A 27,961-nucleotide genomic window follows, 5' to 3' on the forward strand; every position below is an offset into this window, starting at 1 on the left:
AGCTGTGCACGTATTCTTGCAACATTTTTGGAACGCAGGCCCAGCAAATGTGTACGTGGTAGGAAGCATACTCATTCTAAGGAAAGCTATTTGACACAGACCATTTTGAAGAAAATGTCTAACACATCTTTTTTTTTTTTTTAAATGGTTCCTTTAAATGATTGCATAGCAAAAGAAGAAATGGAAGTAAAAGTGAATGGTATTGTGAAATTAAAAGAGTATTCACAACATAAAAGTTGACAGTTACTTTTTATTAGTCAGGAATTTTTAGGACTTCGAGCTGGGGAGGCAGCATCTTAAGTAACCCAGGAAGAACTGCTCTGAGGAGGTGAGGAGGCATGGGACCAGGGGCGGCGGGGAGGGGCGTGAAGGGGATACAGATTACATAGAGGTTTTGCGACAAAAGGCAGGTAGTTTGAATGCTAAAAGATTACTGTAAGTTGAAGAAAACCATATATCCCAAGTTAAGGAGTTTAGTACTTTTCTGTATGTGGGAAGATGCAAGAGCCTGGGTTCACTGAAATCATTTCTTTGATATGATAAAATCTTTGAATGATAAAATCATTTCTCTCAGCTGTTTGGGGCCAGGATTCTGTATTTTCTCATCCCAGAGTTGCCTCAGGGCTCACTGTGGGGAGTGGGTGCTATCTGATGACTGCTAGATGGCAGGTATTCTTTTCTTCCTAAGTTTCATTAGGGCTCACCAGCTCACCTTCCCTGGTGGCTACAATCACTGATGATTGTGACATTCTTTGTTTACTGATAAGAGATGGTTGGATGGCATCACCAACTCAATGGACAAGCATTTGAGCAAGCTCTGGGAATTGGTCATGGACAGGTAAGCCTGGTGTGCTGAAGTCCGTGGGGTTGCAAAGAGTTGGACATAACTGAGCAACTGAACTCATAGTAGGAAATATTCCATTTATCAGTATCATGCCGATAAAGCCCACTGAGTTCTCTATGTATAAAAAACACATATAGCCTACAGTGTATTTTTGTCCAGACAGGCAGCAACCAGAAATAATCAAAAAGCAATTCCACACTTTACCTCTGTCTCTTGGAAGAACACTAACGGGTTTCCAGTTGGGAACCCATAGTGCCATCTTGTCAATCCCTTTGCAACTCTCTCAGCCCTGGCATCTCCCTCTCACTCTGGACTCTGCTCATCTGTTCCCAGACTCTCTCTGCTCACATCCCCTCTCAGACCTTTGAAACTCCTCACTCTGCACTTCATCTTGCTTTCTCTCTCCCTCCCTTTTCTTAGCCCTTGATTGTATCAGTTAATTTACCCTCTGGCTTCTTGTCATTTCCTCTTTGTGATATGCATTAGTCAACTTTCCCTACCTGGAAGACATTCCAAGAAGCAGGAAACCTCCCCACAAAACAGAAGCAAAGAAAGAGAAGGAAGCAGGGGTGAGAGATTGTGAACAATCATTCAGTAATAAATCTTCCATCAATTTTATCTACTTTATTCAATAAAAAACATTATAAATTTAAAAGTCAACTTATAATGAAAAGGCACATTGTGTTAATTAAAAAGTGTGATGCTATTTGTCATCAAGTTCTTCTATGAGCACAAAGAACTGTAAAAAATATTTGCCTCTCCCAACCCCACCCCACCCAGTTCCTCCCAACTTGTTTAAACATATTTATACCTCCCACATTCCCAGTTTCTGGTTCCATATCCCAGTTTTCATACTTGTTTTTACCCTTTGTTTGCTCTGGCAATTCTTAAATTTCACTTTTAATGTTTTATTTATTTATTTTATATATACAGATTGTCCCACCTGACTTCTAGTTCTTCCTGCTGCTTCGTTTTGATATTTTATACCACTTCCTAAGATGAGAGTGTCCCCTAACTCCTCACCACACACACCTAGATTCTTCACTCCAAATTCAAACAGGTATAATTTACATGTCTTGTTCTCTGGGCAATGACCTTACAGTAAAATCAGATTTATCTTTGCCTTGAGTTAAGCAGGCCTTCAGTGAATGCTGAGTGAATTCAATTCCATGGAGTTATTTTTCAACATACTGACTCAAGCCCTCCAACTACGCAAAGCTATCCTCCACATTTTTGCATCTCCATTCTAGCACCTTCTCTGTGCACCCTCCAGGAACTGTTTCATTTCTTCCTTCCTCCTCCCTATGCCTGCAGCCCTCTTCCAACAATGCTGGGCCATTGTAACTACCTCAAATGTGCTCCCCTAGTTTTTTACTTATATACAGACAGTAACTTTTTTCAGTAAAAAGAGCACAAGGTTTGATTCAATTAACAACAGTAATAACACCATAGTGACAGTTGTTGAGTATCTACCATGTGTGTTTACTGTACAAAGCAATTTGCAAGCATTATCTAATTTAAAGTATACAGTAAAGTATACAATTTAAAGTCCATAGAGTCATAATGCTTTAGACATGACTGAAGTGACCTGCCACACAATTGCACTCATCTCACATGCTAGTAAAGTAATTCTCAAAATTCTCCAAGCCAGGCTTCAGCAATACGTGAACCTTTAACTTCCTAATGGTCAAGCTGGTTTTAGAAAAGGCAGAGGAACCAGAGATCAAACTGCCAAAATCTGCTGGATCATGGAAAAAGCAAGAGAGTTCCAGAAAAACATCTGTTTCTGCTTTATTGACTATGAAAAAGCCTTTGACTGTGTGGATCACAATAAACTGTGGAAAATTCTTCAAAAGATGGGAATACCAGACCACCTGACCTACCTCTTGAGAAACCTATTGTAAATCAGGAAGCAACAGTTAGAACTGGATATGGAACAACAGACTGGTTCCAAATAGGAAAAGGAGTATGTCAAGCCTGTATATTGTCACCCTGCTTATTTAATTTATATGCAGAGTACATCATGAGAAAGTCTGGGCTGGAAGAAGCACAAGCTGGAGTCAAGATTGACGGGAGAAATATCAATAACCTCAGATATGCAGATGACACCACCCTTATGGCAGAAAGTGAAGAGGAACTAAAAAGCCTCTTGAGTAAAGTGAAAGAGGAGAGTGAAAAGTTGGCTTAAAGCTCAACATTCAGAAAACTAAGATCACGGCATCCGGTCCCATCACTTCATGAGAAATAGATGGGGAAACAGTAGAAACAGTGTCAGACTTTATTTTTTGGGCTCCAAAATCACTGCAGATGGTGATTGCAGCCAGGAAATTAAAAGCTGCTTGCTCCTTGGAAGGAAAGTTATGACCAACCTAGACAGCATATTAAAAAGCAGAGACATTACTTTGCCAACAAAGGTCCCTCTAGTCAAGGCTATGGTTTTTCCAGTGGTCATGCATGGATGTGAGAGTGGGACTATAAAGAAAGCTGAGCACCGAAGAATTAGTGCTTTTGAAATGTGGTGTTGGAGAAAACTCTTGTGGGTCCCTTGGACTGCAAGGAGATCCAACCAGTCCATTCTAAAGGAGATCAGCCCTAGGTGTTCTTTGGAAGGAATGATGCCAAAGCTGAAACTCCAGTACTTTGGCCACCTCATGCAAGGAGTTGACTCATTGGAAAAGACTCTGATGCTGGGAGGGATTGGGGGCAGGAGGAGAAGGGGACGACAGAGGATGAGATGGCTGGATTGCATCACCGACTCGATGCACATGAGTTTGGGTGAACTCCAGGAGTTGGTGATGGACAGGGAGGCCTGGTGTGCTGTGATTCATGGGGTCACAAAGAGTCGGACACAACTAAGTGACTGAATTGAAGTGACCTAGTACACACACATGTATAAAATCATATCATCTACAAACAGTGATAGTTTTACTTATGATTTTTCAATTTGGTTTCTTTTTATTTCTTTTTCTTCTCTGATTGCCACGATTAGATCTTCCAAAACTATGCTGAATAAAAATGGTGAGAATGGACATCATTGTCCTGTTCCTGATCTTAAATTTTCACCATTGAGAATGATGCTTGCTTTGAGTTTGTTGTATATGAGCTTAATCATGAGCTTAATCATGTTTAAGTAAGTTCTATCTATGTCCACTTATTGGAGCAGTTTGTTCTGTTTTGTTTTTCTCTTAAAGGCTTGCTAAATGTTGTCAAAAAGCTTTTTTTTTCTCATCTGTTCAGATAATCACACTGCTTTTATCCTCCAATTTGTTAATGTGTTGTATCACAATGTTTCATTTGTAGGTAGGGAAAAAGCCTTGTGTCCCTAAGAAAAAGACCACTTGATCATGGTGTCTGGTCCTTTTAATGTATTGTTGGACTTGGTTTTCTAGTATTTTGTTGAGGTTTCTGTGTTTATGTTCATCACAGTTATTGGATTGTAATTTCTTTTGGGGGGTAACTTCTGTAATTTTGATATCAAGGTGATGGTGGCATTTAGATTGAGTTTGGAAGTATCCCTTCCATGGCAAATTTTTGGAGTCATTACAGAAATATTGGTATTAACTCTTCTCTAAATTGGTTGAATTCACCTATGAAACCAACTTGCCTTGGACTTTTATTTTTTGGGGAGTTTTAAAATTATTGATTCAATTTCCTTACTGGTAATTTGTCTGTTCATGTTTTCTATTTCTTATTGCTTTAGTACTGGGGTATTACACATTTCTAAGAACTTGTCCATTTCTTCTAGACTTTCTATTTGATTGGTGTATAATTCATTGCAGCAGTCTCTATAGTCCACTGAATTTCTGTGTAATCTGTTGTACCTTCTCCTTTCCATTACTGATTATATTTTATGGGCTCTCCTCCATTTTTTTTTTTTTTTGATTAGTCTGGTTTAACATTTGTCAATTCTGTTTAAGCTTTTAATTTTTAGGAGTTTATAAAAAGTGAGCATATTGCTTTAGTGCCCAGGGGGTATTTTTTAATAATGCCAGATAACACTCACTAGATGATTTTAATGTTTATATATCTCTTCTCTCTGTAGCCCATGTTCTTCATTTTTATATGTTGAGCTTATAGAAACTGATATCTATATTTGATAATGCAAAATCTTTTATCAATTTCAAAAATTTACCATTTCCTTTATATCAGTATCTTTCAATTCATTCCTTTAATGTGTATCAGAAATATTTAGTGTGTTGCTGTGTGACGCACATATGTTGTGTTCCATCAGGCCTACTGAAGTATCAGGCACCTGATAAGTACTTGGATGACTGAACAGTTTGTGTAGTTGGCTGAGTTCACATATTATTGACTTATACACAAGGAAGAAATGTAATAAGAAATGCTGAGATAAAATTTTGCACTTTTCTGGAATTAACATAGAAAGTTGAGGAGATCATAAAGAACATAATTGGCAGATATTTCTTTTAATTATAAGTACTCTACAGTAAATAATTTGTCATTTTGTGAATTCTGAAAATTATTAAAAAAATCATCACTGTCATAATGATTTAGACATGATATATCATATCAATATATAAAGGAATTATTTATTTATATAATAAATATGAATTATAATATATTATATATGATAAATATTAAATTCTTTATATAGTAAATAATTATTTATTATATAAAAGACAATATATAAAGAATTATTGTGAATCTTTTAGAAATAAAATCTATTCTACATATGCGAAATATATCAGTGAATAAAAAAAGACAAATTACACTTAGAATTTAGCTGAGGGGAATAAATAGAATGCATTAAAAAGAAGGTAATTCTAAGACCTTCCTTCCCCTTCATGGGTCATAGCCTTGTCGTGGAAATGGGTCTTGCATAACTCAGTGGAGCTATGAGCCACGACATGCAGGGCCACCCAAAATGGACAGGTCATTTGAAATGTTCTGGCAAAATGTGATCCACTGAAGGAGGAAATGGGAGACCATGCCAGTAATCTTGCTGCCAGAACCCCATAAGCAGTATGAAAAAGCAAAAATATATGACACTGGAAGACGAGTCCCTCAGATCAGATACTGTCCAATATACTACTTGGGAAGAGCAGAGGGCAATTACTTTTAGCTCCACAAGGAGTGAAACAGCTGGGCAAAAGCCTAACAACATTAAAAATGCTGACATTAAATTTAAAAAATGTTTCCATGAATGAAAGCTATGAGGAATGTAGACAGCATATTAAAAAACAGAGACATCTCTTTGCCAACAAAGTTCTGTACAGTCAAGGCTAGAATTTTTCTGGGAGGAATATCAATAACCTCATATATGCAGATGAAACCAGCCTTATAGTGAAAAGAAAAGAGGTACTAAGGAGGCTCTTAATGAAGGTGAAAGAGACGAGTGAAAAATTTGGCTTAAAACTTAACATTCTAAAAATGAAGATCATGACATACACACCATCACATCACTGCAAATAGATCAGAAACAATGGAAATAGTGACAGACTTTATCTCCTTGGGTTCCGAAATCACTGCAGGTATTGACTGCAGCCATGAACTTAAAAGAACACTTGCTCCTTGAAAGAAAAGCTCTGACAAACCTAGACAGCATATTAAAAAGCAGACATATGTGGCTTATAAAGGTTCATATAGTCAAAGCTATGCCTTTACCAGTAGTCATGTGTGGATGTCAGAACTGGATGATAAACAAGCCTGAGTGTTGAAGAATTGATGCCTTTGAACTGTGGTGTTGGAGAAGACTCCTGAGAGTCCCTTGGACTGTATGATAAAACAAGTCAATCCTAAAGGAAATCAACTCTGAACATTCATGGGAAGGACTGATGCTGAAGCTGAGACTCCAGTACTTTGGCCACCTGATGCGAAGAACTGACTGATTGTAAGAGAACTTGATGTTGGGAAAGATTGAAGACTGAAGAAGGGGACAACAGAGAATGAGACGGTTGGATGGCATCACTGCCTTGAAGGACATGAGTTTCAGCAAGCTCTGAGAGTTGGTGATGGACAGGGAAGCCTGGCTTGCTGCAGTCCCTGGGGTCGCAAAGAGTTGGACATGACTGAGCAACTGAACTGCTGAAAAATTAGTGATATTGAGCATCTTTACATATTTTTAGTGGCCATCTGTATGTCTTCTTTTGAGGAATGTTTATTTAGATCATCAGTCCTTTTTTGCCCTACATGTGCTGTTTGTATGTGTTAGAAATTAATATCTTATCAATCACTTTATTTACAAATATTTTCTAGCACTCTCTGGTTTGTTTTTTCAATTTGTTTATGATTTCCTTTGCTTTGCAAAAGATTTTAAGTTTAATTAGGTCCCATTTGCCTGTTTTCTTTTATTTTCATTACTCTAGGAGACATATATAAATATATATATTGCTGCAATGTATGTTCTACCTATGTTTTACTCTAAGAGCTTTATTGTATACAGCCTTATACATAGATCTTTGATCTAATTTGAATTTATTTTGGTATATGATATTAGAGACTATTCTGATTTTTTTCTTTTACATACAGTTGTCCAGTTTTCCCAGCACCACTTGTTGATGATACTGTCTTTTATCCACTGTATAGTCTCGCCTTCTTTGTCATAGATTAATTGGCAATAAGTATGTGGGTTTATTTCTGGGTTCCCATCCTGTGTTACTGAAATATATGTCTGTTTTTGTGCCAGTGTTATATAGTTTTGATGACTCTGGCTTTGTAGCATAGTTGGAAGTCAGCAAGCTTGATTCCTTCAGCCCATTTTTCTCACTCAATATTGATTTGTTTATTTGGGGTCTTTTCTATTCTAAAACAAATTGTTAAAAAAATCTGTTCTAGTTTTGAAAAAAAATCTCATTAGTAATTTGGTAGAGATCTCTTTGAATCTGTAGATTACTTTGGGTCATACAATCATTTTGACAGTATTGATTCTTCTAATTAAAAATCATGTTATATTTCTCCTTTATTATCTCCTATATTTATCATCTTTGATTTCTTTCATCAGTATCTTAGAGTTTTCTGAGTATCAATCTTTTGCCTCATTAGGTAAGGTTTTCCTAGGTGTTTTTTTTTTTTTTCTTTTGGATGTGATAGTAAATAGAATAGTTACCTTAATTTTGTTCAGATTTTTCATTTTTAGTGGATAGGAATGCAAGAGAAATCTGTGTATTAATTCTGTATCCTGAAACTTTACTAAATTCATTGATTAACTCTTTTAGTTTTATGAAAGTGTCTTTAGAATTTTCTACATGTGGTATTAAGTTTCCCCTGTAGTGCTAGTGCTAAAGAGCCTGCTTGCCAATGTAGGCGATGTAAGAGAGATGGTTCAGTCCCTATGTTGGGAACATCCCTTGGAGAAGGGTTCAGTAATCCATACCAACATTCTTGCGAATCCCATGGATGTGGGAGACTGGTGGGATACAGTCCATGGGGTCATAAAAAGTCAGACATGACTGAAGTGATCTAGTACACACACATGTATAATATCATGTCATTTACATACAGTGATAGTTTTACTTATTATTTTTCAATTTGGACTCTTTTTATTCCTTTTTCTTCTCTGATTGCCATGACTAGAACTTCCAAAACTCTTCTGAAACAAAATGGTGAGAATGGACATCATTGTCTTGCACCTGATCTAATAGGAAATTCCTTTAAATTTACACAGTTGAAAATGGTGCTTTTTTATTATTATGACTGACTGCTCTTGCTGAGGCATAGGGGAGGAGTGACCCCAGGGTCCCCCATGGCCCAGCAAGAGGCAGAGTACCTACTCTTGAAGGGGCATGCAGAAGGCTGTGTCCCAGGGTCCCTCATGGCCCAGCAAGAGGCAAGAGTGTCTATGAAGTTGTCAGAAACTCAGAGAAAACTGCCATAGAAAATCACATTTAATTTCCATCTAAAATAAGACACAAATGGACTTATCTATGAAAGAGAGAGACTCATAAATCCAGAAGCAAACAGATGCCTATGTGTGGACTTCCTTATATCTCAGATGGTAAAGATTCTGCCTGCAATGCAGGAAATTCAGGTTCAATCCCTGGGTAAGGAAGGTACCCTGGAGAAGGAAATGAAAATTTACTCCAGTATTCTTGACTGAAGAATCCCAGGGACAGAGGAGCCTGGTGGGCTACAGTCCATGGGGTCACAGAGTCAGACATGACTAAGTGACTAACATACACACACACAAAGGATGCCTATGGGGATTTGGTTGTGCTGTCTGGCCAGATTGAAGTAGAAATTAAGAAATAAAAATCACTATGTATAATTTAAGAAAAATAATAGAATACCACGTACAGCAGAGAGAAATACAGCCAAGATTTTGCAGTAACTTTAAGTGGTATATAGCGATGAAAATATTGAATCATGCTGTTGTACCCCAAAGCAAATAGAGTAATGTGAATCAACTGTACCTCATTTGAAAAAGAAAGAGTGGATGGATGGCTACAAATACAAGAAATAATCAAGACTGAAGGTTTGCAAAAATAAAAGTGAGAAAAGTTTAGGAATAGAAACTCCCATCAAGAAATTAATTTGGATTGGACTACTAAAAAATCTCCATTGGTTCATCCACTAGAAAGCACAATATGGAGGACCTTTAAAATATGAAACATGGAAGTGCCTGAGGAAACAGCAATTGCGTACCTGGTCATACAATCAGGAAAAAGAAAGGTTTTCGAAGACAAGGGTACCCATGCCATCCGCACTGGATCAGTTTCCAAAGGAAGGCCACAGCTGCAACCTAAGTGGACAAAGACACAGAAATGAATAAAGAAAATGGGTCTTATACACATAATGGTATAGGAATCAGCCAATAGGAAGAATGAAACAATACCACGTTCAGGCACCAGCAAGAAGGTAGAGAGGATCATAGCAAGCGAAGTAAGAGAGACAGGGAGCGACAAATAGAACGTGATCTCACTTATAAGTAGAATCTAAAAATGGATACATAGGAGCTCTTTGAGCCAAGATAAACAGTTCACAGACTTAGAAAAAACTCATCTCTCTTACTGTTAGCAGAGAAGAAAGGGGTTGGGCACATAAAAATAAGCTACTTGTCTAACGTGCACACTACTGTTTAGAAAATAAGCCCCAAGGACCTACTGGGTAACACTAGGAATAATACTCCACTATCTGTCGTAATCTATACAGGACCAGTCCCTGAAATACAGCATATAGACATCAATGTGTGAGTGAATCAAGTGACTATGAATTAAAAAAAAAAAAAACTGGCTTGTAATTCACCTATACACTCAAGTTCAAACAACTAGATAAACACAATAAATATAGAAACATATGCTGACTCTATTCCCCTCATCCCATAATAACCTTGGCTGGTATCATATCTCTGGAGACTGGGTAGGCTTGAGTCCCAGGCTGGATTGGTTGCTTTGGGGCTCAGGGTCCTGGGAGGATGTGGCAGGCAATATGACCCCACAATGTTCCTGGAGTGTCTCTTGCCCGCTGCAGGAGCCCTCAATCTTCAGTACAGGTGAAGTAAATGAAGAGATTTGAATTAACATAGACACACACATATATATCTAATAGATGATCCAAAACGACCTACTGAATAGCAGGTGGAAGTTTACTGAACACACTGTGATCACCTAGATGTGAACAAGAACTTGAAAGAGAATAGATAAATGTTCACTCATGAATGTATCAAGTTCCTGTACAACTGAAACACACATAAAATCAGAAATCACTTATATTCCAATATAAAATCACACTGAAATGTTTTAGAAAAGGCAGAGAAACCAGAGATCAAATTGCCAACATTTGCTGGATCATGGAAAAAGCAAGAGAGTTCCAGAAAAACATCTATTTCTGCTTTATTGACTATGCCAAAGCCTTTGACTGTGTGGATCACAATAAACAGTGGAAAATTCTGAAAGAGATGGGAATACAGACCACCTGACCTGCCTCTTGAGAAATCTGTATGCAGGTCAGGAAGCAACAGTTAGAACTGGACATGGAACAACAGACTGGTTCCAAATAGGAAAAGGAGTACATCAAGGCTGTATATTGTCACCCTGCTTATTTAACTTCTATGCAGAGTACATCATGAGAAACACTGGGCTGGAAGAAACACAACCTGAAATCCAGATTGCCAGGAGAAATATCAGTCACCTCAGATATGCAGATGACACCACCCTTATGGCAGAAAGTGAAGAGGAACTAAAGAGCCTCTTGATGAAAGTGAAAGAGGAGAGGGAAAAAGTTGGCTTAAAGCTCAACATTCAGCAAACTAAGATCATGGCATCTGGTTCCATCATTTCATGGCAAATAGATGAGGAAACAGTGGATGACTTTGTTTTTTGGTCCCCAAATCACTGGGGATGGTGATTGTAGCCATGAAATTAAAAGACACTTACTCTTTGGAAGGAAAGTTATGACCAACCTAGATAGCATATTCAAAAGCAGAGACATTACTTTGTCAACAAAGGTCCGTCTAGTCAAAGCTATGCTTTTTCCAGTAGTTATGTATGGATGTGAGGGTTGGACTGTGAAGAAAGCTGAGTGCTGAAGAATTGTTTTTGAATAATTGATCTTGGAGAAGACTCTTGAGAGTCCCTTGGACTGCAAGGAGATCCAACCAGTCCATCCTAAAGGAGATCAGTCCTGGGTGTTCATTGGAAGAACTAATGTTGAAGCTGAAACTCCAATAGTTTGGCAACCTGATGCGAAGAGCTGATTCATTTGAAAAGACCCTGATGCTGGGAGGGATTGAGGGCGGGAAGAGAAGGGGACGACAGAGGATGAGATGGTTGGGTGGCATCACAAACTCAATGGACATGAGTTTGGATAAACTCTGGGAGTTGGTGATGGACAGGGAGGCCCGACGTGCTGCGGTTCATGGGGTCTGAAAGAGTCAGACATGACTGAGCGACTGAATTGAACTGAACTGAAAGGGTTCCCAAGCTCTGTTTCTGTGAAACATGGGCTACAAAGTTGCCAAGTGTTGTTATTGTTTAGGGGACATCTTCATGCCTAGGTTTGATGGGAGTTTTATTTTTCTGGCCACTTGACCCAGTGTTTTGTCATTTACAAAGCACTTATTGCTTGATTCCAATTACATAGGAAACCACCTTTCTTACTGCAATGAACTAGAATCAAATAAAGCTGGTTGTCATCCAAAGGAACACAAGTAAAAACATTATCCTGAATGTGCACCTTAATCAAAAGACACACAAAGGAGTGATTCAAAGCATCACAAGAAAAATTAAAGATGGGAAACACATACACATTGTAAATAAGTATCTGTTAATAATCTAGATTCTAAAGTACATGCAGAAGAAAGTGAGGGTGCAAGGAGAGAACTCGGGAGAGCAGACCAGACTAGGACAACTCGCCTCTGATATTGGGAGCTTGCTTCCTGGGTTTTCTAGAGAAGTTGTCTCCTGGATGTGTCGTCATCTTCATTGGTGTTCTGGGATTAGGTTTATAGCCCCCGAAAAATCAGCTGTAAACTTCTTGAGGGGCCTGGCTTGAGGTCTCTGGACCCTTTAACTTACAGCTGTATGCTCACTCCTGCTAAAAGTGGAGGGGGCAAGTTTTAAGTAGAGACCAAGTATAGCTTTGGTGACAGCTGGAGGCATTTTGAGAAGAAGCTGCAGAAGTTCAGACCATGAAGACCAAGGTACATCCCAACAGATCTTAACAAGACACTCCGAATTTATGACAGTATGAACAAAATACAACTAGATTTTTTTTTTTTTGCCTTGAGAAAAGTTGAGAAAGTGAAAGTGTAGTTGCTTAGTCCTGTTTGACTCTTTGCAAACCCATGCACTGCAGCCCTCCAGGCAAGACTACTGGTGTGGGTTGCTATTTGTAAAATTTTAATGAGCTATAATTAATAATTTATGCAAATTTCCACAATGTAAGCATGTTATGATTAAGCATGAATTTAAATGTGATTGACCCTTACTGTCATATATCGGAAAGTCCTGCCTACCTCCTGGGATATACGAATGTGAAATTTAAAGCCTAACTTCAGAAGATATTTGAAGCAGTATCAACTTCCCCTACCCAAAGAAAAAGAAACTTAAATTTATTTAAACAGTCTATCAATCTGATCCCCAGCGTGTGTTAAAGGCCAAGAGAAGAGTGTTCTGGAGCAATCCTAGGGGCTCTATGGTGGCTCAGTGGTAAAGAATCCGCCTCCCAGTGCAGAAGATATGAGCTCGATCCCTGGCCCAGGAAGATCCCACATGCTGTAGAGCAACCAAGCCAGTGCCACAACTATTGAGCTGGTGCTCTGGAGCCCTGGAGCCAGGACAAGAGAAGCCACAATGCACCACAACTAGAAAAAAAGCCCACAGAGCAATGAAGACCCAGCACAGCCATAAGCAAATAAAGAAAAATTTAAAAGATTCTGTACTGTACTATAGGTACTCATTAGTTATCTATTTTATTCTTAGCATCAGTAGTGTGTATATGTCAATCCAAATCTCCCAAATCATCCCACCTCTCTGTCCCCCTTGGTGACCTAAATGAGAAGTAAATCCAAACAAAGAGGGTATATAGTTATACATATACATTCAGCTGTATGTATAACTATATCTTTTTTTAAATTTTGAATCCCCTCTGTTTTTGAAATGTGCAAACTTTTATGTTTGCTATACAGTAGAAATGAACAGAACACTGTAAGGCAATTATACTCCAAGAATTTTTTTTTTTTAAAGAAAAAAGAGATTCTGGTCTCATGCACCATTCAAACTTTACCTTAAAAACAGATCTCTCTCTCCAAAATGAATGAGCCAGGTAAAAGCAGAATTTGCCTTGAACCTGCTAAAATATTTTAGGTGGCTTGTACAGTCACATAAGAAAACACTTGTGAGTTTCTATATTGCACAAAAACAGTATGTCAAGGATTCAGGATGGCTCAGTATCTCAGGCAACAATTTGTTGTGTAAACAAACATCTGATGAGGAGACAGACGTTCCTGTGGTTCCAAGGAACAGACTACTTATTCTTCAGAGTCTGTCATTTAGGAATCACCCTGTTGGGAAGGCCTCGGTCAAGACAGCGTCTGAACTGACTTTCTATGTGGCCTTGAATATCTCATCTGCAAGTCACACACACACTTGTCTGACACGGAGTTCATCACAACTTGACAACACAGTCACATTCTCAAGCTTCCTCGAATTACTCGTACAAATGTCCTCCCAGTTTATACTTACAACGTGTGGTTTCTGAGTGTAGAGAGGATGAAGTCTGACTAACAAAACTGCATTTTCAAAACTTTCAGTTCAGTTCAGTCGCTCAGTCGTATCCAACTCTTTACAACCCCATGAATCACAGCACGCCAGGCCTCCCTGTCCATCACAAACTTTAAATGTTATTATAAATGACATTGAAAACGTGTCACTGGTGACATCTTGCTCCATTATACTGGATAAGAAGTAAAAGTGTGCCAGTCACTTTAATCGTGCAACTCTTTGTGACCACGTGGACAGTAGTCCACCAGGCTCTTCTATCCATGGAATTCTCCAGGAAAGAATACTGGAGTAGGTAGTCATTCCATTTTCCATGGGATCTTGTCAACTCAAAGATCAATGATCAGTGAATCAAGTCAAAACGTAATGTTTTGACTTTTATTGGCACTAAAGAATGTTACTTTTGCTTATAAGGTCCAAGGACTTCTTCACGACTCTTTTATGTTTGAGTGTCATTTTTTCCCAATGCTCCAGGCCTTCGCCATACCTGACCTCAAGAGAAACCACTTTACAGAGGCTAACCTACTCAGGTTTCCTTACTGCCTAGCTGCCCTGAACTACCCACCTCTGTTTCCCTCCTGCATCCCACATGGGAGAACAAAACGTCTGGAGTGGAGACTCCACAAGTGGAAATTACCACAGGAGCCAGTCCTGGGGCAGGAAAGTCTTAACTGTAATATATGAGTTGCCAGGGGCTCAGGGGAGACAACCTGTGTTAAAAAATCCAGAAAGGACATAATGAAGGGGGCTGACACCCACAAGATTGTGGGGTTTTCCCTGAGGAGCTCAACCAGGTCACCAGGTCCTCACATAAAATATCAATGAGAAAACTCTTTATGCTCCAACAGAGAGAGCACTCTGTTCTTCTTAATAAGGCTGCACTTGAAGAAGCCTAGGAATGAGACAGAGAAGGCAATGGCACCCCACTCCAACACCCTTGCCTGGAAAATCCCATGGACGGAGGAGCCTGGTAGGCTGCAGTCCATGGGGTCTCGAAGAGTAGGACACAACTGAGCGACTTCACTTTCACTTTTCACTTTCATGCATTGGAGAAGGAAATGGCAACCCACTCCAGTGTTCTTGCCTGGAGAATCCCAGGGATGGGGGAGCCTGGTGGGCTGCCGTCTATGGAGTCGCATAGAGTTGGACACAACTGAAGCGACTTAGCAGCAGCAGCAACAGAAGAAGAACCTAATCCACCTGGGGATCATCAGAGCCTAACCGAAGGAGCAGAGAGAAAGAAACCAATGAAATATATGAAATAATTTATCATTATTCAGTCACTAAGTCATGTCTGACTCTTCGGAATCCCACGGACAACAGCTTCCCTGTCTTTGACCGTCTCCTGGATGGTGCAGGAGTTTCTTTTGCTCAAACTCATGTTCACTGAGTCACTGATGCCATCCGACCACCTTTGTTATCCCTTCTCCTGCCTTCAACCTTTCCCAGTATCAGGGTCTTTTCTAATGAGCTGGCCCTTTGCATCAGATGACCAAAGTATTGGAGCATCAGCATCAGTCTTTCCAATGAATACTCAAGGTTGATTTCCTTCAGGATTGATTGGCTTGATCTGTTTGCTATCCAAGGGACTCTCAAGAGTCTTCTCCAGCACCATAGTTTGAAAGCATCAATTATTCAGTACTCAGCCTTCTTTACGGTCCAACTCTCACATCCATATAAGACTACTGGAAAACCCATAGCTTGACTAGATGCAGCCCTGTCAGCAAAGAGATGTCTCTACTTTTTAATATGCTGGCTAGCTTTGTCATAGTTTTTCTTTCAAGGAGCAAATGTCTTTTAATTTTCAAGGTGCAGTAACCATGAAATGGTGAGTTTTGAATGTTGAGTTTTAAGCCAGCTTTTTCATTCTTCTCTTTCACTCTCCATCAAGATGCTCTTTAATTTCTCTTTGCTTCATGCCATTAGAAAGGTATCATCTGCATATCTGAGATTGCTAATATTTCTCCTAGTAATCTTAATTCCAGCTTGTGACTCATCTAGTCCAGCATTTCACATGATGTACTCTGCGTATAAGTTAAATAACCAGGGTGACAATATCCAGCCTTGATATACTCCTTTCCCAATTAGTTCACTGTTTCATGTCTGGTTCTAACTGCTGCTTCTTGACCTGCATAAAAGTCTCTCAGGAGGCAGGTAAGATGGTTTTATATTCCTATCTCTTCAAGAACTTTTCACAGTTTGTTATTATTCATACAATCAAAGGCTTTAGCATAGTTAATGAAACAGAAGTAGATGGTTTTCTGGAATTCTCTTTCTTTTTCTATGATCCTAGAGATGCTGACAATTTGACCTCTGGCTCCTCTGCCTTTTCTAAATTCAGCTTGTACATCTGGAATTTATTGGTTCACATACTGCTGAAGCCCAGCTTGAAGGAGTCTAAGGATTAGCTTGCTAGCATGTGAAATAAACAGTTGTGCAGTATTTTGAACATTCTTTGGCATTGCCTTTCTTTGGGATTTGAATGAAAGCTGACCTTTTCCAACTCTATGGCCACTGCTGAATTTTCCAAATTTGCTGGCACACTGAGTGCAGCACTTGTATGACATCCTCATTTTTAGGATTATGAAACAATATTGGCTGGAATTTTATGCTCAACCTACATAAGACCAAAGACAAACAAGAAATCCTGAGAGACACCCGGGGCGGGGGCAGGGCGGGGGCGGGGCGGGGCGGGGCGGGGCTGGGCGGGGCGGGCGGAAACAAAAACAAAGCAACTTGTCTGGTGCTGAAATAACTTTCTAGATCCAAGGTGGAGCTGCTCCTGCCTAGGGTAACATGGCAGCAAATTGAAACTACATGATTTTTGTGTCTCTGGACATGTTCCTTTTGACCAGAAACACTGCCTATCCAGTCAGTCAATCCCCAAAGGCCAAGCTAGTTCTGGGCTCTACACTTATTACCTGCTCCTTTTCGTCTAAACAAGATCGACTATATTGCCCAGCCAATAAGAAATAGTCTATTTATCTCCATTCTGTTCTTCATTCTTTCTTGGAAAAGCTTCTTGCCTTCTCCTCCATTTTGCAACTTTCCAAATGGAGACTTTTTGCTTCATGAAGGGTTAAAGTTTGTTTGTATTTCCTGAATTTTCTTTAATAATTCTCTAACACCCTAGAGGAACAAAGCTAAGGATTACATTTCATTTCTGAGAATCCATGAAAGTAAGAAGAGAGTCCAGTATTTAGTGTTGAGAAAAAAATGACCAACTTAGAATTCTATATCCTGCAAAACTGTCTATCAAAGATAAAGGAGAAATATAGACTTTTTCAGACACACAAAAACTGAGTGAATTCATTGCCTTGGCAGAAATGGTAAAAGTAAGTTGTTTAGAGAAGGAAAATAATAAATTGTTTAGATAGAAAAAAATAACAAATTGTTTCGCTAGAAGGAAAAAGTTGTTTAGAGAGAACATCAGAGACTCAGGCCTACATAAAGGAAGAAAGAACACTGAGGAAAGAATAAGTGAAGTCAAAAATAAACTTTTATTTTTCTTAGTTCTCATGTATCTATCAGATAATATTTTGTTAAATAAGACTACCAATAATATATTCAATTATCTGAGAATGTATTATATACTTATATATGCTTGTGTATACTACACAGTTGCACTCATCTCACACGCTAGTAAAGTAATGCTTAAAATTCTCCAAGCCAGGCTTCAGCAATACGTGAACCGTGACGTTCAAGCTGGTTTTAGAAAAGGCAGAGGAACCAGAGATCAAATTGCCAACATCCACTGGATCATGGAAAAAGCAAGAGAGTGCCAGAAAAATATCTACTTCTGCTTTACTGACTATGCTAAAGCCTTTGACTGTGTGGATCACAATAAACTGAGGAAAATTCTGAAAGAGATGGGAATACCAGACCACCTGACCTGCCTCTTGTGAAATCTGTATGCAAGTCAGGAAGCAACAGTTAGAACTGGACATGGAACAACAGACTGCATCCAAAAAGGAAAAGGAGTACGTCAAGGCTGTATATTGTCACCCTGCTTATTTAACTTCTATGCAGAGTACATCATGAGAAACGCTGGACTGGAAGAAACACAAGCTGGAATCAAGATTGCCTGGAGAAATATCAATATGCAGATGACACCATCCTTATGGCAGAAAGTGAAGAGGAGCTAAAAAGCCTCTTGATGAAAGTGGAAGAGGAGAGCGAAAAACTGATGCTTGTATATGGGCTTCCCAGGTGACTCAGCAGTAAAGAATCTGCCTGCCAAAGCAGGAGATGTAGGTTCGATCCCTGGGTCAGGAAGAACCCCTGATGAAGGAAATGGCAACTTGCTCCAGTATTCTTGCCTGGGAAATCCCATGGACAGAGGAGCCTAGCAGGCTATAGTCCATGGGGTCACAAATAGTCGAATATAACTTAGTGACTAAACAACAACAAAAACATGCTTGTATATAAAATTTAAAATTGACAGCAAAAATTCGAGGGACTGAAGGAAGGGAAAATGATTATTTTGTTATTTTATGGTTTTTATCAGTTCAGTTCAGTTTGGTTGCTCAGTCGTGTCCGACTCTTTGTGACCCCATGAATTGAAGCACGCCTTGCCTCCCTGTCCATCACCAACTCCCGGAGTTCATGCAGATTCACGTCCATTGAGTCAGTGATTCCATCCAGCCATCTCATCCTCTGTCGTCCCCTTCTTCTCCTGCCCCCAATCCCTCCCAGCATCAAAGTCTTTTCCAATGATTCAACTCTTCGCATGAGGTGGCCAAAGTACTGGAGTTTCAGCTTTAGCATCATTCCTTCCAAAGAAATCCCAGGGCTGATCTCCTTCAGAATGGACTGGTTGGATCTCCTTTCAGGCCAAGGGACTCTGAAGAGTCTTCTCCAACACCACAGTTCAAAAGCATCAATTCTTCAAATTACAACATTATTTTAAAGTGGCCAATGGTTAGCTGTAAATGTATGATGCAAACTCTAGGGCAACCGCTAAAAAAGTAGAACTGAATCTTTAAGTGATATGCTAATAAAAGGGAGAAAATGACATCATACAAAATGCTCAGGGAAAATCACAAAAGGCAGGAAGAGTGTCAAAAAATTAGATGTAAAAGGGCAACAAATAAACTACAGTAATAAATATGGTAGATACTAATGCAACTACATCAGTAAACACTTTGAAAGTCAGTTATCTAAATGACCAATAATTGATTGTAAGCTGGATCAAAACAGCCGGCTCAGTCACACATTGTCTATAGGAAACTCACACTGAGTATGAAGACAATCAGATGAAGGAAAATCCACATGTAAACAGCAGTTAAGAGAAAGCAGGAGTGGCCTATTAATTTCACAGAGAACAAGTTTCAAAGCAAGGAAAGGTCTTAGGGATAAAGAGGGCATTAAATAATGGTGAAAGGATCAATTATCAGGAAGACATAAAAATCCTTCATGTGAATGAACCTAGAAACGGACAAACTGTGTGAAGGACAAACTAATAGAATTGCAAAAGACATAGATGAATCCACTATCTGAGCTGGAGATTTCAACACCTGTCTATTAGAAATGGGCAGATCATCATCAGGCAGAAAATCCGGAAGGACACAGTAAAACTCAACAATAACAGCTAGGAACTTCCCTGGTGGCCCACTGGTTAAGAATCCTCCTTGCAATGCCAAGGACATGAGTTCAAACCCTGGTTCAGGAACTAAGATCCCACATGCCATGGAGCAACTAAGCACATTGCCACAGCTGCTGAAGCCACATGCTTTAGAGCCCACATCCCCAATTACTGAGCCTGCACATCACAACTAGAGAGTCTGTGAGCTGCAACAAAAGATTCCACATAACACAATGAAGATCCCATATGCCACAACTGAGACCAAACACGGCCAAATAAATAAATATTAAAAAAAAATAACATTCATCAACTGGATACAATTCACATCTATCAATTATGGCAACAACAGAACACACATTATTCTCATGCTCAAATGGAAGATTCACAAAGATATACCATGCCGCATTCTGGGCCACAGACACACTTTAATAAATTTAAAACAACAGAAATCATATAATGAACTTCCCTGTTCATACAGTGGATAAGAACCCACATGTCAATGCAGGGGACACAGGTTTGATCTCTGGTCTGGGAAGATTCCATATGACACTGAGTGACTAAGCCCACACACCACAACTACTGAACCTGTGCTCTAGAGCTGTGCTCCACAACAAGGGAAGCCATCTCAAAGAGAAGCCCATGCACCAGAAATGGAGAGTATCCCCTGTTTGTCGCAACTAGAGAAAAGCCCACACAGCAGTGAAGGCCCAGCACAGTCAAAGGTAAATTCTAAAAAATGAAAGGAAACTACAGACTCAGCAGTTGCCACAGGACTGGAAAAGGTCAGTTTTCATTCCAATCCCAAAGAAAGGCAATGCCAAAGAATGCTTAAACTACCGCACAGTTGCACTCATCTCACATGCTAGTAAAGTAATGCTCAAAATTCTCCAAGCCAGGCTTCAGCAATACGTGAACTGTGAACTCCCTGACGTTCAAGCTGGTTTTAGAAAAGGCAGAGGAACCAGAGATCAAATTGCCAACATCCACTGGATCATGGAAAAAGCAAGAGAGTTCCAGAAAAACATCTACTTCTGCTTTATTGACTATGCTAAAGCCTTTGACTGTGTGGATCACAATAAACTGTGGAAAATTCTGAAAGAGATGGGAATACCAGACCACCTAACCTGCCTCTTGAGAAAGCTGTATGCAGGTCAGGAAGCAACAGTTAGAACTGGAAATGGAACAACAGACTGGTTCCAAATAGGAAAAGGAGTACATCAAGCTGTATATTGTCATCCTACTTATTTAACTTCTATGCAGAGTACATCATGAGAAACGCTGGACTGGAAGAAACACAAGCTGGAATCAAGATTGCTGGGAGAAATATCAATCACCTCAGATATGCAGATGACATCACCCTTATGGCAGAAAGTGAAGAGGAGCTAAAAAGCCTCTTGATGCAAGTGAAAGAGGAGAGGGAAAAAGTTGGCTTAAAGCTCAACATTCAGAAAACGAAGATCATGGCCTCTGGTCCCATCACTTCATGGGAAATAGATGGGAAAACAGTAGAAACAGTGTCAGACTTTATTTTTTGGGCTCCAAAATCACTGCAGATGGTGACTGCGGCCATGAAATTCAAAGACGCTTACTCCTTGGAAGAAAAGTTATGATCAACCTAGATAGCATATTCAAAAGCAGAGACATTACTTTGTCAACAAAGGTCCGTCTAGTCAAGGCTATGGTTTTTCCAGTGGTCCTGTATGGATGTGAGAGTTGGACTGTGAAGAAAGCTGAGCGCTGAAGAACTGATGCTTTTGAACTGTGGTGTTGGAGAAGACTCTTGAGAGTCCTTTTGACTGCAAGGAGATCCAACCAGTCCATTCTGAAGGAGATCGGCCCTGGGATTTCTTTGGAAGGAATGATGCTAAAGCTGAAACTCCAGTACTTTGGCCACCTCATGCGAAGAGTTGACTCATTGGAAAAGATTCTGATGCTGGGAGGGATTGGGGGCAGAAGGAGAAGGTGACGACAGAGGATGAGATGCTGGATGGCATCACTGACATGATGGATATGAGTCTGAGTGAACTCCAGGAGTTGGTGATAGACAGGGAGGCCTGACGTGCTGCGATTCATGGGGTCACAAAGAGTTGGACACTACTGAGCGACTGAACTGAACTGAACAGACCAATATATCTCATGAGCATAAGTGTAAAAATCTACATTAAAATGTTAGCAAATAGAACCCAACAATGTATAAAAATAGTTATACAACACAATGAAGGGTAGTTTATTCCAAGTAGGCAAAGTTGATGCAAAATTTCTATTAATTTTAATTTTAAAAGAATAATAATCCTGGCTGATCACATCAGGCTTTCAAATTGATCTTGTTAAGGAAAAAGACAGAAAAAGCAATACCTCAAAAGTATGGCCCAGGAATGTTCACTTCAGCTCCTGCTATGTTTGTGTCTCCCCCAGATTCATGTGTTAGATCTTGATGCCCATGTGATGGTATTAGGAGGTGGGGCCCAGGGGAGACACTTATCATGAGAGTGGAGCCCTCAGAAATAGGGTCAGTGCTGTTACAGAAGGACCATGGAGCCCTTCCCCATTTCCCCCTGTGGGGTCCACATGGACCCGACCCTGACCCTGACCCTGAGCCGAACCACACTTGGCCTTCAGCCTCCAGAATCATCTATTGTTTATTAACTCCATGGCTGTGGTCTTTTTTTATAGTAACCCAAAGGGACCCAGGCCCTCCCCTCACTCTACTCCCATGAAACAATTTCTGTGTGTGTGTGTTGTGTTTTGTACATGTGCTGTGTATGTGTTTTCCGTGTGTGTGTTCCATGTGTATGTTGTGTGTGTGTTGTGCTGAATAAGGCCACCGACTCTCACATTTTACAGGGATGAGCCCTAGTAGCTGATCAGACATGCATAGTTTCCTTCTTCCAAGCTCTTTGCTCCAGATCATCTCTTATTGTCATGAGGGTGATACTCTCTCATCTGTTCCACAATTTTAATTATTTGTTGCATGCTGGGAGACGTGGTAGAGACTGAAGGCCTGATATTCCAAGTTGAGTGGGCCCTGGTTGTGGTTATGGCCCTCCTGCTGGGGTCCTGGGCTCTGGGGACCATCTGATGTAGGCATGTTCTCCATGTTGTAATGTCTACGACCAGGGACCATCAAAAAGGAGCTGGTGATGAAGCTTGCTTTATCCTTTCATGACCTCTCTTTTCCTTGGGGATCTTGAGCAAGTGTTCAGGTGTCCTGGGTTTGAGAAGCAGATTAAATCACACGCATTCATGCTCAGGAACTTCCATGTAATAGCCAGTCTCATGGATCTGAGGGATTGTTTTCTTTCTACATGAAATTCTGTGGACATGCACTCTAGTTCTCTAGATGAAACTTGCTTACCCATGCTTAACTTGCTTACCCAAGATTAACTTACTCAGAGATGTAAGACTCAAGCAAAGGAACAGCATTGGACTTGGGTTTACAGGAAGTTCTAAAGCTCCATGTGCCCAAGGGAACAGAGTTACATCATACTGCTTATTGCCCTGAGGACTAAAAGCTTTCCACTCTTTCGGATGTAGAATACTCATCATCCTTTTCATGCAATCATGAACTACTGAAGACAAAAGATGTGCTGCTTCTTTCTCACGTCCTCAAATTATTGAAATTATCTGATAAAGGAAGGCACTAATTTAAAATACCATACCATACCTACATCTAGTCAGCAATTTTCCAATTAACAATCCCAAGGCAACTAGCTAATTTGCCTGTTATATTAGTTGCACAAATGTTTTAATCTATTGTTCTGTGAATTACAGTGATGTATATTAGCAAAGCAAATCTTAGTTATCTGCATGCATATATAACTGCTGTTATTTATGTAAATCTCACCTACATGACATTTTAAAAGTGTATTAAATAGCCTCCCTTAGCATTAACACTGCTGGAGAAATCTAATTCCAAAGTTATCATCATTAAAATGCCATTAAACATTTAATACTCTCTCCCTGAGACTGACAAAAGAATTCAACAATGTTTGCATCAGAGCTTCTTCAGTTCCTTCCTTTTCATAATTTTTCATTTAATACCATCTTTCAGTTTTATATAAAATAAATGCTTTTCTAGAAATTCTCATTTGGTGAGAATTAAGAACCTTCCAAAACATCATGCTACTTTCTGCCTCTCTGCTATTAATCACTTTTATGAATGAAAGACACAAATAGGTACAAAGATACATAAAGATCCCTGATTTGTGTCCTGTCTATGAGAAGGGTTGGACGATGGCCACTCTGACTGGTGCGAGGTGGTGTTTCACTGTGATTTTGATTTGTATTTCTATTAATTAATGATGCTGAGCATCTTATTATATGCCTGTTGTCCATCTATTAGTTTGGGGCAAACATAAATGTGGTTTCAAGCTGTGAATTTTAAATCATTATAACTAGGCTCATACATATCTTTATTAATCAAAATAGGAACCATTAGAATCAACACATTTTTGCCAATGAGAAATATGTTTGTTTATTGCTGTAGCCAAAAAAAAAAAAAAAATCAGTGCTTCAGGATATGACAAACTCTTGGACAACTTTTTTTGCATCCTGTTGGTTGTGGAAGCATTCTCCCTGCAAAAAGTCATCAAGTTGCTTGAAGAAGTGTTAGGTGGTTGGTGAGAGGTCAGATGAATATGGCAGATGAGGCAAAATGCCATAGCCAATTTGTTCAACTTTTGAAGTTAATTGTGTGATGTGCAGTGGGGCATTGTCATGGAGAAGAACTGAGCCCTTTCTGTGGACCAGTGCCGGCTGCAAGCCTTGCAGTTTTCAATGCATCTCATTGATTTGCTGAGCATACTCCTCAGATGTAATAGTTTCACTGGGATTCAGAAAGCTGTAATGGATCAGTTCAGGCAGCAGACCATCAAACATTTACCATGACATTTTTTTTCTTGCAAGTGTGGCTTTGGGAAGTGCTTTCGAGCTTGTACTCAGTCCATCCACTGAGCTGGTCTTCAACGGCACATATTTTAGAAAATGGTACGTATTAAATAATTTCATTGATACTGTTGCTATTATAAGTCCATCTGGGAAAAGTGTATGCTAGTTACACACACACTCTCACCAACCACCTACCACTTCTTCAAGCATCTTGATGGCTTATCGCAGGGAACATGCTTCCACAACCAACAGGATACAAAAACGAAAAACTGTCCAAGAGTTTGTCATATCCCGAATCAATATATGTATTACTGTTGCATTACCTCAAGAGAGAAGAGAAGTTATATTTTTAAAGGCTCTCATTTGAGATTCAGTAGAGAAGAAAGGCTAAACCCTTTTGCTAAGTAGCTGTTATAAAATAAATAGATTACAATAACATTTACAGAGCCTTAGCTTCCATCAAGGAGAAAGAAAAGAACTAAACAAAGCAAGTAGAGCACCGTTTCCTTTACCTTGGATCCCCCTACACGTTAGCGGGGATGAGAACAACTGTCTTGCTGGTGCTGTGACATAGGGAGCAAAGCCTTCCTCCTCAGGTCTGAGAGACACCATGTCTCAGAGGTGGCTGAGGCCATGCAAAACAAGAGATAAAGCATTTCAGCATCAGAACCAGAAAAGAAAGAGATGGACTGGACAATCACAGTCCACAAAAGAACTATGAAATGGATTTCACTGTTTGTGTTTGTTCTAACTTGGCCAATTCTTTCTGTATTTTTTGAGAGTTTCCATAGAGACAGAATGATCCCCTTCTAAGCCACAGAGAAACAACATGGACAAGAGAAAAAGGAAACAAAGAGAAGACAGAATTTAATTTAAACTTATAATGACGGGAAATGGAAGAGAAATCCTTTTCTTTTGCAGATATGATTACTTGGAAAGGCAATAATTTTGCTAAAAAGACTTTTCTGATAGCACTCAGGAATGGCCTTGCACTTACTGTTCTACCGCAAGCCTCGAATAATGGAATTCTGTAGAATGAAAATTCTGGGGAGAGCTATCTAAATGCTATTTTACAGGGAATCATTGATTTTCTCCCCTCCCCAAGTAATCTCCTTTTAAAAAGTTATCAAAGTTATACATATATGGGGGAAAATTCATAAGTTACTGCAAAGCAAACAAAGTTTTAATCATTTTCTGTGATTCCACTACCCAGAGAAAACAGAGAAAATGTCCACTAATGACATTTCTGATTAATGTGTATGTTTCTTGCTATCTCTCCACAGCATTACACTACATCAAGTTCCTGCTTAGAGGCATGTATATTGCTGTGTTTTTAAGAAATGATTTTAAACTATTATGCAAGCAAAGCTTTAAATATAAAACTGAAATGATATGCTCATTACTTCCTTCTGAAGAATTCCAGCTACTGGAATTGCTTTCATGTATGGCTTCTATAAAATTCTCTTGTGTATTAATTACTTCACGGGTTTCCTTGGTAGTCCAGTGTGAAGAGTCTGTCTGCCAGTGAAGGGAACATGGGCCTGATCCCTGGGTCCAGGAAGATCCTACATGTCATGGAGTAACAGCTTGTGCCCCACAGCTACTGAGCCTGTGCCCTGGAGCCCCTGCTCTATAACATTAGAAGCCACTGCAGGGAGAAGGCCACACACCACAGTTAGTGAACTGTCTCCATTTGCCACAACTAGAGAAAAGCCTCAGCAGCAGTGAAGACCCAGCACAGACAAAAATTAATTAATTAAAAATGAATTACTTCATTTGATTTGTAAAAATATCTTGGGTAGGCCAACTCTGATCATGGTTAAAAGTTTATCATATGGGTGAATAAATTGAAGCTGTTTAATGGAAAGCCACACTTGAACTGAACTGTATCACTATAGATTCTATGTGATTTTACAGTAGTAAGTGGCAGAGATACCTGTGATATATCAAAGTGTTGTTGAGTGTAGCAATTGTAATAAATTGACAAAGTGAAAGTGAAACTTGCTTTGTTATGTCTGATTCTTTTCTATCCATGGACTATACAGTCCATGGAATTCTTCAGGCCAGAATACTGGAGTGGGTAGCAAGTCCCTTTTCCAGGGAATCTTTCCAATCCAGGGATCGAAGCCAGGTCTCCTGCATTGCAGGCAGATTCTTCACCAGCTGAGCCACCAGGGAAGCCCAGTAAATTAACAAACTCCATGTAAATGTCACGTGGTGATGTGCCAAGAGTGGTGTGGCTGGGTTTAATACAGCTCTGTGTCAGCTGCAGCCTTGGTTCCTGGAGAGGCTCCTGGAACTGGGTTTTTGTTTTTTTTTTTTTTTTTTAACAAAAGCCACCATGCAGAGCCACTTTAAATTATCACAATTTTGCCTTCCCTGCTGTCCCATTTTCCAGTTAGCTTTGCTGAATAAATGCCCTTCCCCCTCCAGACCAGTCTGTCTCTGGCCTCTGGGCAAGAAGTAGACGGCACAAGGAGCTAATTGTGCTCCAGCTAACGAAACCACATGTGAGCCCCCATGTCCTTGTCTCCTGAAGCAAAATGTTGACTCAAGGTACTGATAAACCTATTTGCAGGGCAGCACTAGAGACACAGACTTAGACAACAGACTTGTGGACACAGTAGGGGAAGGAGAAGGTGAGACAAACTGAGAGAGTACCTTTGACATATATGCACTACCGTCTGTAAAACCGACAGCTAGTGGAAAGCTGCTGCGTAGCATAGGGAGCTCAGCTCTGTGCTCTGTGATGACCTAGAGGTGTGGGATGGGGATTCACTCCATTGACTCACAACTACACAATGATTCACTTCCTTGTAAAGCAACTATACCCCAATAAAACAGATAATGTTTGTAAAAAAAATGCATCACTCTGGAACTGTCATGTACCTCAAACAAAATTAGCAATAAAGTACATTTTAATAATCTTCAAAAGAAAAAAAATATTAAATATTTCAATTCTGATTTTAATTTAACTCAAACTACTACATTGAATACCAATATATCACTTAAATGCTAAAACTTATACATACAAAGTCCTACTCAACCTGGTGATGTAGCTTAATAATTAAAGTGAAGCCCTGTAAATACCTGGATGGATTTAATAACCCCATAAACAAACAAGTTCCAGTCTCAGTTCAGTTCAGTTCAGTTGCTCAGTCATGTTCGACTCTTTGTGACCCCATGAACTGCAGCGCACCGGCCTCCCTGTCCATCACCAACTCCCGGAGTTCACCCAAACTCACGTCCATTGAGTTGGTGATGCCATCGAGCCATCTCATCCTCTGTTGTCCCCTTCTCCTCCTGCCCCCAATCCCTCCCAGCATCAGGGTCTTTTCCAATGAGTTAGCTCTTTGCATGAGGTGGCCAAAGTATTGGAGTTTCAGCCTCCGCATCAGTCCTTCCAATGAACACCCAGGACTGATCTTCTTTAGGATGGACTGGTTGGATCTCCTTGCAGTCCAAGGGAAT

General features: G+C 39.7%; 1 long non-coding RNA gene across 1 annotated transcript; it reads left to right on the top strand.

The window, feature by feature from the left end:
* Positions 1-27,835, top strand: LOC121817743 (uncharacterized). Its single transcript, XR_006057784.2, has 3 exons — positions 1-328; positions 24,509-24,589; positions 25,271-27,835. It is a non-coding gene; the product is annotated as an uncharacterized LOC121817743 (long non-coding RNA).
* Positions 27,836-27,961: the final 126 nt, after the last annotated feature.

Source organism: Ovis aries, chromosome 23, assembly GCF_016772045.2.
Source record: "Ovis aries strain OAR_USU_Benz2616 breed Rambouillet chromosome 23, ARS-UI_Ramb_v3.0, whole genome shotgun sequence".
Classification (NCBI taxonomy): Eukaryota; Metazoa; Chordata; class Mammalia; order Artiodactyla; family Bovidae; genus Ovis; species Ovis aries.